Here is a 14,977-nt window from a genome sequence, read left to right as displayed (position 1 = left end):
TTAGGTTGGACGACACAGCTCTGCTGGTGAGTACCTTTGCCCTTGCCCACACCATTTTCTTGCCGCGAACGCGAAATGTCTCACTGCTTCCCTATGTTCGGACCTCGTGTGGACGACACCAGAGAGTAGTTACGAATCATGTTTCTCTACGTACTACGCGTTCTCACGTTGCTTACTATGGTTCTAGTTGAGTGCGCGTGTAGCGGTTAACACTGTCATGCTCTAATGGCACTACACTTTAAGCTTCGCTGTGCTATTTTCTGTCGCATATACCAGTGATTGTTTTGCGTCTTAGTGTATGGCAACAGATTTCAAACCTTAACCACTTACCGCTGCTGTTTCTGCTATTTTATGATCCTCTGCTTCCAGAAGTTACTACAAACCTGTATACGGACAACTTCTATTCTTTCCAAATTCTCCTTACGCTGTTCCCTCTCCCGAAACACCGATGAGACCCTAGTTTCCACGTCCTTTCCATTGCAGGCCAACCTTAACCGCTTTGGCCAACTGCGGTACTTGTACCTTCTATTGGAAACGCCTCTGTCCCCCAGCGCGGCATCGAATGCCGTGACCGCCGCCAGCCGGAGCCTACCGCAGCTGAAATGCCTGCACGCCCACTACCAGGACGTCGGTCGATCCCAACCTTCTCGGCACTATCACGTGGCTGCGGTGACCTGGAGGGGCAAAGGGTGATCGCGTGGCTTCGAGGCGGTCCCTGCTTCCAAGTTGTTCGACGGCTACCTTCATAGGACTCGCAAAGCCGCTCAACCGTGACATCCAGCCGATGCTGTAACTGAAGGCTACGACACTTTTACGAGGACACGCAAAATTTTGCTGTAGAAAAGACGTTGCACCCTACCCTTTCTTTAGTTGGGTACATGTGCACTAATAAAAGATCAGACGTGTGCTTATTGCTTCCTTCTCTCTGGTTGGCTTGGAGCATAGCGAAGCCAGAAACGAGGACACACTCGGACACAAGACTTTTTTAAATGTTTCGACAGAAAATTTTTCAAGTTAGGTGTCGCAAAATCTTCACCATCGGCCTGACTACGCCCGGCAGGGCAGAGGCCTCCTCCTGTTTCGTCGATCAACTTGGTACGGGGCTTGTTACGAGTACATTAACCCCGCACGCTTCTGAATCACAACTGCCCGTATAACTTTCTGCCTCCCCCTCCCGCGCTGTGCCGTCTCTTGGAATCCATTCTGTTAATCTTAATGGCAAGTGGTTATCTTCATTTCTCTCTGCATCCCATGCCCATCCCGTCTTCGTGATTTCGACTAAGGTGTCGGCAATGTTTATACGCCACAGAAACCGCCCCCATAGCATATCGCTTCTTTGTGCTACACATTACGAAAACAATTCTACTGGGTCACCAGCACAAGACCAAGATAATACATTGCTTGTGAAGTGACGTTTCAGGTAGGTTAAGGTAATCAACTTTATAAGCGAACAATGACACTGTATTGTTTCCACGTGTTCAGCGAAAAATAGCAAGAGCCCTGTTTGCTTCATTTGATCTGACAGATTTCCGTTATTTTGCTTCCATTATATACGGAGGACGTTCGGCAGAAGTGTAGTCTCTCTTGACGTTTCACTCGTAAGCAATGCCCCGTGACGCGCAGGTGCAGCAGAGCGCGATCCAACCGCGGACGTGCGTCAAGATTTGAACACAGACGCAAGTATAGACATCAATTATATAGACAGATGGTCACTTGTGCCTACGGTGGGCGGCGTTGATTTAGTTCAGATCACTAAGTTCGCATATCAAAATGCACCTGCCGAGTGCGGACCGTGTATCGTGTGAACGTTGAATGAGTGTCTCGATCGTTTTTCTGCACAGGCATTACAAAATAGAAAACACGCCTCTTCCAGAGGATTTAAATTTGTAACAAGCAGCTCTTCTTTAGGACCCCTAGCTGTCGTCATTGTTGGCGTGGTCACGCTAAAAAGGCCACATCACCAAAGTGGAGAGGAGGGGGTGTCTAATGAGGGAGGAGAGAGAGAAATAGGTGACGTGAACGAGCTTACGTAAGGCCGACGACTTCAATGAGTGGATTCAGGGGAGTCACGTGATGAAGCTTACGTGAGGCGGACGATTGAAACAGTTGATTGAAAGGAGATCCGTTGCCCCTGAACTGGCAGGAGGTACACGGACGGTGACAGCAAAAGATTTAGCAGAAAGAGAGAAGAGTCTAGACTAACCCACGGCGACCAGAGCCGTCGATGGAACATACATACCTTACTTAGCTTAAATAAAGAAACGAGAAAAAAATGACTCAGAGTTATCTGCGCACAACGAAAGAAGAGAATTTCCTAGAATAGTGAATGGGCAGTGCTTCACTGTTCGACGGCAGTCCCTCGCCTCAGTCTTTCTGCCATTTCAGGGGGCAACAGCTCCCCTCTTACTTCACTCTTGAATCTCCCGCTTTACGCAAGCTTCATCAGGGAACAATCCCTTTAAAACAACAATTTCAATCGCCCTCCTTCAAAAAAGGGGCCCCGCAACACCCTTCCATGTAATCATCGAATGGCTTCATAAAAAGAGCCTGTTGCCTCACGAGTCGACTGCCGCAAAAATGTTTAGAATCGCCAAGTACGAGTGGAGTTACAGGGATATGTCGCACCCTTCAAGCGCTTTCGCTCTCCTTCTTACCAGCAGGCACGCTTAATGCTACGCAGAGGGGGATGACAAGAGTGAAAGAAAATGCGCTCTTTCGTCAGCTCGCGTTGGGCACTTTCTTTTCTTTTTTTTCTTCGAACGCACGGCTTATTTTCAGTGTGATCGCCACCGCGGAAACGTGCCGGCATCCCGCGGCCGCCGCAGTAACTATGTAGCTCGCGGTACTGAAACAGTCAATCAATAGCGGGACGTTGCGTTTACGGCATCATTTGTCGAGAGAAGAAGGAACGATTTCTAGGTCAATTCGAAATTAATGAAAACACCAGGCCATGTGCAGTGCCGCGATGTTTGGCTCACGTGTTTCAGGAGCCTCAACTACCGATGGGCAGCATTTTCTAACCATGCCAAAAAGTGTTGCAAGGCCCCTGTTGAAAATCGAATAGTGGGGCATAGTCTTGAGGGTGGGGACCGGGTCGAAAGGAGGAGGAGAACGAAGTGGATTCGGAGCGAGCCTTCATGAAGTAAAGACGTGTTCCTGAACTACGACCACGGGTCCTCGTTATTTACATTTTTGGTGCGTGAAACCCGGGAATGGTCATTCGTGGATACAATGACTTCGGCCCGAGCGTCCTTCAGAAGGTGCGTGGAACTCTCAGGGTCAGCGTCTCTCGTATTATTGCGCTCCTGACAGAACTGCTGCAGAATCCCGATGCCGAAGCGCGCCGTGCCATGAAGCACGTCAACTTTTTGAAGAGCAAAGAAGCTGAGCTCCGCCAGTTAGACAGGAAGATCCTCGACGTTATTGAAGACGAGGAACTTGACAAGGAACTCGACGAGTCTGCAGAATATCATGAGAAGGTCTTGTATGCCATCGCTGATGGGCAGTATTTCCTGTCTGAACGCGAACAGTCTGTTCTCCTGCGTGACATGTGCTATTCCCCTTTTGCTTACGCTAGACGTGACAGCGGAAACTACAACCGAGCTGGTTCGTGTAAAATCGCCGACGACTGTGACAGCACCTCCGAAGGCATGCAAAGAGACATGACAAGTTTCGAAGGCTCAGATTCCAACCACAAAAGCGGATTGTCTGCGAGTCCACAAAGGGATGAAAAAGAGAATACCATCGAAGCGACGATGATGTGCGTGGAAGATCCTCCTGAGCAAACATTGCACGCTGTTACTTGGACAAGAGAGGAACAGCCATTGGAGAACTGTGGTAGTATTCAGAAGAGGGATAAAGAACCGAAAGAGGATCAAGCGATAGGCATTCTCGAAAGTACAGGCGGCAGTCGTGAAATGGTGGAAGCTGTGGAATGAATAATGAGGTTCAAGTTGACGAACAGTTTGTCTCCAGTGAGCAACTGAAGCGTGGAAAGGAAGAAGTTGCCGACAGTTTGCACACCTGCAGCAATGACTCCTTCGACGGAGCTAGCAGTCGTGCCGTGTTTTTCTTGGAATCTGCGTCGTTGGATGCACAGCCTGGATGTCAGGATTTTGTTCCGTTCAGCTTCGTGGAACTGGACGAGGTTATGGACTGAGCGAAGGGAGGATCGCGTACACAAGGAGGAGAAAGCGCTGCTTCTGCCTCGGGAAGAGAGGTGGAGGGTCCCGAAAACGAAGCCGAAGAAATACCACCACCACGCGAACCTACTGTGCGAGCATCTCAACGAACATATCCCTACCGAGAAGCGGGAGAGTCAGGCACCGGGACTCGTCACTGACGTGGTGAACCGATCAGGAGAACAAACGTCGATATCGGCAACCTGCTCGAAATTCGGGACTTCGCAGGGTTCGGGCCGCCGCAAGAAACGTCGCTGGAGGCATCTAGGCACATGGAGAAGACTCCCCAACGCTGCAGCAAACCGTCTGCAGGAGAACCTTAGTGCGGAGTACAACAACAATGCCACACCGAGATGGAAACGACGGAGATGGAAGCGCGCACCTCATTTACACGTCGGATGAGCAGGCTTCATCACCGATTGGCGTCTGAGACGCGGTGACAGTGCAAGAACAGCTGTCCGAGTGATGTGACTGCATCACGGACGCGATAGTCACAGCCTGTTCCGTTTGTTTCGCTACGGGCCGTGGTGAACCGGCCGGTGCAAAACCTCTGTGTAATGGAAGCCACAAAATGACTGATGTGACGTTTTTTGTCCTCTCCCCCTCGGAGGATGTTGAAAATAGAATAGTGGGGCATAGTCTTGAGGGTGGGGACAGGGTCGAAAGGAGGAGGAGAACGAAGTGGATTCGGAGCGAGCCTTCATGAAGTAAAGACGTGTTCCTGAACTACGACCACGGGTCCTCGTTATTTACAGCCCCTTTAAGGTTCATCACGTGACCTTCCTTCCAGTTCCCTGTTTGCATTGCCCGCCTTACGCAAGCGTCATCATGTGACCACCTTTCCCTCAACGCCTCTCCACCCTTGTCACGTGCCCTTTTTAGCGCGACCACGCCAATGACGCCGAGAGCACAGAGTCCGCATCAACGCCTTCACTGTAAAACTGTTCCGACTCTAAGGGTCCTATTAAATTTGGCATGGCACGCAGGAAACCCGTATTAATGAATCATATGGGTTTGACTAGCTCCTGCTAGCAGATTAAACCAGATTTGGTCTTTCCTCGGTTTTATTGAACACTGCGTAAGCTTTACCGCGAGTCGAAATAAAGCTCATGCAGATTAGCTCCCGCGCCAACGGAGGTGATGAAGTCATTAAGTTCTTTAGCATGCCCGTCAAGCTCACAGTGTAAGCGTCCATGTACTGCGCATATAATCCGACTAAGCCGTCACGGCAACTGACAAATAATTTGGTGACGTATCAACCGTGCGCCGTGCTGGGTAACAGCCTTATACATAAATGAAACATGAAACGTTTAATTGTTTCACGGGAAAGGAGGCGGAGGGGTAGCAATACTACGCCAAAAAAAAAGTACCCGACACTCATTCGGACAAGAGGAGTCAGCTGACCAATCTTCATCTGTGTCAGCATTTATAGTTGTACGGTTTCGTTTCAAGTTGTTATTTTTACTCTGTGGGTCAGGTCCACCAACTACGATAGCAAGAATACAGTTGCCGCCCGCTCTTCCATGCCCAGAAGCAGCACGCTAGCTATGATAATCCACGAAATCATCTCGAAGCGTACGTAACATCGATGCCGCGTGATGCCAGCGCATCTGAAATGCACGCTGTTGTGAACGCCCACGCATGATCTCGAAGGAACTTCATATCCTATGAAGCCTCGTCGTATGCACCAGGCCCTGTATGTATTATTTTTCTCAAAAAAAAATAAACATAATGGCCGTTATGTATCCGTCGGCCGCTTCGAATAGTTACCTCCGCCGAGCTAAAACAGCACAACTCGGCCAAACTTCTTCAGAAACACAAACATACGCATAAATTTGCGCAGCGTTCCTAATTAGTATGAGCAAGGTATCTTCGCAGCGCCTCTTCCCCCTCCCCCAAACCTGTTGGTCGAATACAAAACACCAAATGCTACACAATGGATGAAAAAATGAAAATTAAGCGATGACACGCCGCCGATAATGGCCTGCCTTTGGTCTGTGCCTTTCCTGGATCAAAGATGGGCAGTCAAGGATTCTTGGAATTCAACATGAGGGAACTATGGCCGCCATTATCCTGAAATACCTTCGTGGCCATAACCCTGCTTTTTAAATAATGTCGGATCGTGTCCGCCTGATTAACGATATGAGGCAGATTTAGCGCAATCTCACCCCCCCCCCCCCCCCCCCCCGGACAACTAAAGGGTGCGCACGCATATCATCATAGGCTTCCAAAGCAACTTCGGGCGGCACCACTACTCTTATCGCAACTAGGGGCATCCACGGCCACAGCACTGCCGCCCCCGTTTCCGCGCACGCGCAGAGCTCTCGTATTGCATCTGTGGTGCGTCACAATGTAACTATTGCTGACCAGAAGTGCTTTGGGCCGAATGAGGAGCGCATGTGCGCACGTGTCCTTGCCGCCGCCGCCGGCATATCCGGCGACAAACCGCCTTCGCGGGCAGCGTTTGCCCCCATTTTCACATTGGTCATCCGCGCAAGCGTCGAGCCCAAACTTTAGCTCGGGTTCCCTATACGCCCTTTCAAGTGTTCGCCTTGCAATCTCGGCTCGCATTCTCAAACGATCGCGAAAGGCGACAGCATCGCGTTTGGCGACGTAGAATGTGATGCGTTCGATAACTAAAGAAACACTTGCCTGTAACGTCATTGTTGCACTGGCCGTTGGTGTTACGAATGTCTCACAACACAAGAGTGAGCGCACCGTAGGAGCGCAGAGCGACCCGAGTGCGGCGTTTTCGAGCGTATGCTGGCTTCTACGCAGTGGCTAGGATTGGCTGTGGCTATTTGAAATATAAGACGTGTTGAAAGTGCTTTCAACGTTCTTTTGTGCAATTGTTTAATGCACAGTATAATCTTTAAAGAATACAACTTTGCGTGTAATGTATTTTTGTTGAGACTTTACCACGGGGTACTCGGAGAGTTCAGCTGTAGTGTGCCGCCGCGCGCCTGCTCTTCTCTCCGCTGTCTTTTCCATCTTTCTCTCCCTTTCCCCCTCCCCTTAGTGTAGGGTAGCAAACCGGATGCTACAATTCTGGTTAACCTCCCTGCCTTTCTCTCGTTTTATTATCTCTCTCTCTCTCTCAACATGTTGCCGGCGCGCGATAAACCAGGCGAGCGACGCACGGTTCATGTTCCTGGAACGTTCAAACCACCAAAAATCACGCGCTGGCAGAGAACAAGTACTGAAAAAACCCCGAGGTAATGGTCGCTGAAAGCTTCAGAATGAAAAATGCTGCGCACATCCACCGAGGATTAAGCACTAGAAGCTACCGTCTGTGTCACTGGAATGATAGACTTCACCACCAACCGAAGGTGATAAGGTGGGTTCGCTTATTCCAGGCATGTCAGGAGCACCGTAGAGCACCGTCATGTCGACAGAAATACTAGATGGCGCCCGCACTTTTCCGGTTTTGCTCAATAGCCAATCAGAGCGCCCCAAAGGCGATACTTTTGCCATTGTCGCCTTTTGCGATCGTTTGAGAATACGGCCCCTGTTTAGTGTGCGTCATCAGTGACGAGAGCACCACGGCTCCTCCGTGATGTCATATTCTTTATACCTTTCGTCTCGTATCACGTCCATGACGAATGTCACCCGTCCAAGGGTCATGTGGGAGGCTTCAGTGATCTAACGAAGGCCACGCGAAGCTATCGTTCAACAAGCGCGAACTGTTCGCCCGAGCACCGAAATGAACGTACGCCTGCGCGCCAACGAACCGGCCAGCAAACTAGCCGAGCGGCTGAGCCACGCCGGCGGACCATTGGCGGTGAGAGACTTGGACCTCACAAATTGCTTCGACGTCAACGTCCAGCAACTGGTTACCCTCATTACACAATGCAAGCTACTCCAACACTTGAGGTGCGCCGCCTGCAACATACCGCCCAGCGACGTGTTGATGTTGGTGACGCAGCGGCTACCGCACCTCGTTGAAGTAGAGTTTTCCTGCCTCGTCGACAGAAGGATCATGGGCGCCGAGATTAGTCGCCTAGCCGGAATGGCGTGCAATCTAGACTGCAGTGCTCTGAAACTGCAACGCGTGTACGTCGAAATTGGACAACAGCACAACTTCCGCCTACTCTCCATCTTCCTGCGTTGCTGCCCGAACGCGAGCTCCCTACACGTGCACCTAGTGTGCGGTGAATTCCATGAAGCCGTTCGGGAGTGCCACACCCTCCTTGGAGATCACAGACAACTGGACACGTTCAGGTTCACATCCGAGCTGCCTTCGCCCGTTCAGTGCGATCCGCCCGGTGCTTTCAATTTCGCCGTCTATGCCGCAGTCTGCGCCAACGTCACCTACCAGAGGTCCAAAAACTTGCGGAGCTGCGCACGACTACAGGACCTCGCGGAGGCCGGCGTCGAACCTCAGACTATACCATTTCAGACGACCTTGGTCGCGGTCGAAGACCAATTCACACCTGAATGGCTTCGCGCGGCCAGCATCACACACGACTGGAGGGACGTGCGACAACTATGCCTCGTACTATTACTCCCACACCAAGCTATCACCTTCCCAGCGGCGGACGGCACGTACCGCGACTGTCTTCGCGAGTTCAGCACGCGGCTCAGGCAGCTAGTCGAGCTTAACGTAAGCTCGTTCCATTTCGGACCCGGTATCGACGTCACCGCATTCTTTGAGGGCGGCTGGATGCCGTTCCTGCAATCGCTCTCGGCGGCCCCTTGCGGTTTTCGCAGCGTCTTGACCCTGAAATGTCTGGCGGCGTACTGTCCCGATTTCAAAGAACTGGACGTTCGCTTTGAGAGTAGAGGTAGCTTTTGCCGGTGCGCTGGATGCGAGTCTGAACACCTTTACGTTAACGGATTTCACAGCTTCGCCAGTCCCGTCTTCCGGAACGGGCTTGCCAGGTTGACACTGAGCCGAGTGCACGACGCTGCGTGCCTGTCGTTCCTCGAGTGCTGCAGGCCAGTTGCTACACTGCGGTTGTCCTATTGCCCTTTGGAGCTGGACTACGAGCGTATGTCTCGCGCGCTCGCCCACAGCAGTGATCCTATCTGCCTTATTTTACAGCACCATCTCCTACGGTTGGGCGACACGGATCTGCTGGTGAGTGCCTTTGCGTTGTGCATACCCTTTCCTTGCCACAAACGGGAAATACCTCCTTGGTTCTTTACATTCGAAGCGTCTCGACGACAGTAACTGTGGCCAATTTTTAGATTCATCTTTCTCTATACCATTCGGGCTTCTTGCTTAGGATGGTTAAAGAGGAGTGCCTGTGATGCCGCATTGTAGTACTCACGTGTCATAATGCACCGGGCTGTACGCTTACCGGGCTGTTTTCTCTGGTGCATATCACTGATTGTAATGGTCCTCGCCATCATCCTTAGCCTGTTTTAGCCTTCTGCAGGACGAAGTCCTCTACCAATGATCTCCATTCACCCTATCCGGTGCGAGCTGGTTCTCATTTATCCCTGCCAAGTTCTTAATTTCGTCCCTCAGTCTAACTCTGTCTTGCTCCACTGTGTTTCTCATTCCTTGGTAACCGTTCCGTTGCTCTTACTGCCGTCCGGCTCTCGGTCCTACGCGTTACGTGGCCACCACAGGTTCATTTCCTTCGCTTGACATCAACCTAGTTTGTCCCATGACAAGTTCTATCGTTCTGTCGTACTCTTCTGATCCCTTAATATTACCCGTATCGTTTCTAGTCCTAGTTCATCATGCGTGGTTCTCAACTTTTTGCCTGGCTGCTTATCCCCATGTTCCCCTACAGTGCAATGCAAAAGCCATTTGTAAGCAGTGTAGCCAACGTGTGTGGCTGTATGTGTTATGCGATTTTTAAGATATTAATGTTGCTTTTATTACATCAAGATTCTGTTTCTAGACTTTACTGCAGACCTACAGATTCACTCTATCGTGCTACCGACAACTCCTGTTGCGTGTGAGAGTCGCCTTCGAGCTGTTTAAGCTTCCGAGTCACCAGTGCGGCCATAAAATTTCCATTGTTTCTATTACAGGAAAATCTGCACCGCTTCACCGACCTCCAGTACTTGTACCTCCTGTTGTACACGCGTCTCGACGAACGAGAGTTACCCAGTTCTATGACTTGCATCTTGCGGAGCCTACCACAGCTCAAGTGCTTGCATGTCCACTACGAATGCGACGCCAATCCCAGAGTCCTTAGGACGGCAACCTGGATGCGTGGACCAGGCGGGGCAATGAGTGACGAACTGGCACGCGGTGGTCGCTGCTTCCAAAGTTGCTCAACGGCTACCTTCATAGGACTCGCAAAGCCACTGAACCGCGACTTCCAGCCGATGCTGTAGTTAAAGGCTGGCAAACTTTTATGAATGACAAGCACAATTTGCTGAAGATAAGAAGTTGCGCCTTACCTTGCTTTAGTTGGTACATGTGCACTAATAAACACGGTACACTGTGTGCTTATTGTTTCTTCGTCATGGGATGGCTTGGTTCGTAGCGAAGCATGAAACAGAAATAGCAAGAATGTACAAGCGCACACAACAATTTTACCACTTCCAACGACAAATTCTTAATTTTGGTGTCGGTAAAACTTCATCATCGGCCTCACTACGCCCACTGCAGGCGCATCTCATCTCCAATGTTTCGTCAATCAACCCTGTCCGGTGCTTGCTGCGGCGATGTTATCCCTTGAAACTTCGTAATCGCATCTGCCCATCTAACTTTCAGGCTTCTCCTCGTGCGCTTGGCTTTCTTTGGAATGCTGTCTTTCTTTTTTTTCTTAACAGCGGTCACTTTGCCTTTGCTCTATGCCCTGCCCATTTCTTCTTTATTTCGACTGAGATATCGATAAAGCTCATGCGCATAGAAACAACGCGACTAGCATTGTCTCGGCTTTGTGCCACATTGAAAATTGCTTGAATAAAGCAATCTTCGAACTACTTCGTCGCCATCACAACAAAAGATAACAGCGATAATAATTGTAGGTGTAGACACCTTACAAGACACGCTTAGATAATCTACTTCTTTAGCGAACAATGAGATTGGATTGCTGACACGTTGTTGAGCGCCAGATATCACGGAACCGGTTTCTACTGCACATTTTCCCTAATACTGAGCTAAAATGTGCTTCGTACATATTGGGAGAAACGCAGTATCATTTTACATTTCATTCGTACACAATGTCCCATGGTGCGCAGGTGCAGTAGACCGAGGTTCAACCGTGCACATGCGTCGTCAAGTATTCAGCACGCACACAAGTACACACCTCAAGTACAGAACAAGGTGGCCATTTGTGTCTGTGAGCTCGCGGTGTCGATTTATTTTCATCACTGTACGTATGTTCCCAACGGACAAGCAGAGAGACGTGTGTCAAGGAACAGACGGTCGTTAACTGCATCTTCGTCGAAACCAAGAAGAAATGGGCAGCCTTGTGGCGCGAAAGCAAGATAACCGCTGTTCAATAACAATGACTGAATGGATTCTAAGCGATGGCAAGGCCGTGAGGGTGAAGCAACATGTTAGATGGGAAGATGAGATTAAGAAGTTTGCGGCGACAACGCGTGAGTGCAGGAGGCGCAGGACCGGGTTGACTGGCGAAACCACGGAGAGGCCTAAGCCCTGCATTGGGCGTAGCCCGGTTGATGACGATGGCCTGACATATAAAACGCAATTGCGAGTGCGGACCGTGTGCCCTGTGAAAGTTGACAGTGTTGCGGTCCCTGTTAGGTATAAGCATTTAGAAAGAAATGCGTGTGGTTTCAAATGCCATTTAATTTTTTTTAATTCTCGTTCGCGCGGTCACACCGCCGACGGCGACGTAACTGCGCGAACGAGTGCGTGCCACAGGAATTGGGCAAGCAAAGTGGGTACGAGCCACATATAAGGAACAAGCAAGCAAGCCGAGGTATGGTTGCCAAGGAAGCCCATAACTTCCCATGATCCATTTCTTCAGGCTCTCAATAAAGTTGATTCCCTCTCTCTCTCTCGCTCTCCGTATCTCCGGTTAACGTATGTTATAAAGCGTGGTGGGACAGTTAAATAACGACCGGGCGTCACACAATATGAATTACGTAACTAGTGGGTCGTTTAAAGCTTCCAACCCATTACAAAGGGTTCAGCCATAATTCTTCATCGTCATCAATCGTCGCATCAACAAAACGCACATAATGCCTTGCAGATGGTACCTCGCTTCTCCGCAGAATGACGAATAATGTCGTAGTGGGTGCTTCCCAACTTCCCAAAAATTATGATTTGTGGCGTAGTGGGTACGTTGTTGATGTACTTGTATTAGTAGCCACAAGAGAGTTATAACAGGCTCTAAATATAATTGTATAAGTACATTTTCTGTGCGTCTGTTCTCGAATCCTGCAAAAGTATTGCTCGTGTATTTCTACTACTTTTTTATTTTCTTTGTTTTTGTATTTAGAAAATATTCTCCCCCCTTATGAAATGCCCCTAAGGGCCCTTAAGGGTCAAAACACTGATGATGATGATGATGATGATGATGATGATGATGATGATGATGATGATGCTAGAAATGCCGCTCTTCCAGCTTTCGCTGTGACTGTGCTGCGCTTTCCGCGCAGGCCTGGGGTTTTTCTTGCGAGCGTGCGAGAAACACCCAGGTGTTCAGACGTCGGGTCGTCGTGCAGAGCCTGGAGGACCTCTGGTCGCAATGTCGAGGGCACCACGAGAAGGCAATCGGCTAGAAGCGGCGAGAAGTTCTTCTTTAGGAGAACACCGTTGCGCAAGAAAAATAACGTTGGTCCCCACGTGAATACCTTTGGAACAACGGTGGTTCTGCCCTCGAGGTATTCCACAAGGCCCGTGAGTTCTGGGTCCGTCCGCTGTCGTTCGGCGAAGTCGTCGGCACTTGTGGTTCTCAAGAAGCAGTCATCCTCCTGGTCGTCCTGCGGCGGTGGGTCGACTGGGTCGCGAGATAGGAAGTCAGCGTCGGAGCGCTTTCTTCCGGACTGGTAAACGACGGTAATGTCCAATCCTTGAAGTCGTAGGCCCCACCGTGCGAGGCGACCTGAAGGGTCCTTTAACTTAGCTAGCCAACTCAAGGCGTGGTGGTCGCTAACAACTTCGAAGGGCCGGCCGTAGAGGTAGGGGCGAAACTTGGATGTAGCCCAGATGATGGCCAGGCACTCTTTTTCTGTCGTGGAATAGTTGATTTCGACATTTGATAGCGACCGGCTAGCATAACCCTGTCTAGCCCGTCAGTCTTCTGCACAAGGACGGCGCCGAGTCCTACGCTGCTTGCGTCGGTGTGGATTTCCGTATCGGCATATTCTTCGAAATGCGCTAGTGTCGGAGGCATCTGAAGGTGTCGTTTCAATTTTTGAAATGCTTCTATTTGCGCCGTTTCCCACTTTAATGGCACGTCGGTCTTGGTGAGGTGTGTTATCCGCTCGGCTATCCGTGAAAATTCCTTGACGAAGCGTCTGTAGTAGGCGCACAAGCCGAGAAAACGGCGTACGGCCTTCTTGTCGGTGGGTGGCAGGAAGGCAGCGATGGCAGCTGTTTTCCGCGGCTCCGGGCTAACGCCATCCTTCGGTCTTGGTGAGGTGTGTTATCCGGATTTAATCCCTGGATCTAACCGGGCTAACGCCAAACGTCGGTCTTCCTCGGCGTGTATCGCTGGCCGGCTGGCGGGCGGTATGACGTTGGTGGTGGAGGCGGTGGTGTCCGGCGGCGGGACTGCGGCGGTGCGGCGTCTCGACGTCGGCGGTGAGCGGGCGCGTTACGGCGGGCTGCAGCAGCGTAGCTCATAGCTTGTGGCTCAGGCTGCACTGATTCAGGTGCTCCCAGAAATAGCCGGATTTCCTGGCGTACGACGTGGCCGATCGGGTCCACTTGAGGCTGGAAGGAGGGCAACAATTTACGCAGCGCCTCCCGCACGATGGCTCTGATGGTGTCATGCAGGTCATCAGATTGCAGCGCCTGAACCTCGCCGTAGGTCGTCGTAGGAATGTGGCGGTTCTACTGCCTCGTACGCATTTTCAGTGTCTTCTCGATCGCTGTCGCTTCCTTCAGGAATTCCTGGACGGTCTTGTGCGGGTTACACATCAGCCCAGCGAAGAGTTCTTGCTTGACTCCTCGCACGAGGAAGCGGACTTTCTTCTCCACGAGCATGTCGGGGTCAGCGTGGCGGAACAGTATGGTTCATTTCTTTCGTGAAGATGTCCATGTTTTCGTTCGGGTGTTGCGGCTGTGTCTCCAATAAGGCCGCGGCCCTTTCTTTTCGGACGACGCTCGTGAACGTCACCAAAAAATTGCCGCGAATGAAGTCCCAGGTACGGAGTGCGGACTCCCGATTCTCGTACCAGGTCCTCCCTGCGTCTTCCAGGTAAAAGTACACGTGGCGGAGGTTGTCGTCAGAGTTCCACTTGTTAACCCTTTCGGCCCTGGCGGTGTCAACTGACTCCATCACACAACATTTCCCTTAGCACCTCCGAAATGAAACCGAAACTGCTGATTCTTGGGGGAATAATTCTTCAATGATTCCCACTGCGATTGACACCAAAGTTAAGGCATGTTTGCGGAGCTGGGAGCCACAAAGAAGAAAAAGCTTGACCGAAGTCATGGGTGACGCCGAGGCGGGTCATTTTCGGGACGACGTACCGAAGCTGTTTTAAGGGGTAAAACGCTGACAAATAGGTCGTTGATTCACATTTTGTGTACTCTAGCGAATAGCAGGAATAAAGAAGCCATTTTTCTCATTTCACAACCAGTGAGCCCTGATGACCTAATTTGACTCCATGTTAATTAATCCGTAAATTCTTGCACCAATGGCTCAATTTTTCTTGTGTGGTCTTATGAGGTCATAACTATTAGGAAA

This window comes from Rhipicephalus sanguineus, chromosome 7, assembly GCF_013339695.2.
Source record: "Rhipicephalus sanguineus isolate Rsan-2018 chromosome 7, BIME_Rsan_1.4, whole genome shotgun sequence".
In the NCBI taxonomy this organism is placed as follows: Eukaryota; Metazoa; Arthropoda; class Arachnida; order Ixodida; family Ixodidae; genus Rhipicephalus; species Rhipicephalus sanguineus.
Note: the sequence above shows the minus strand (reverse complement) of the source record.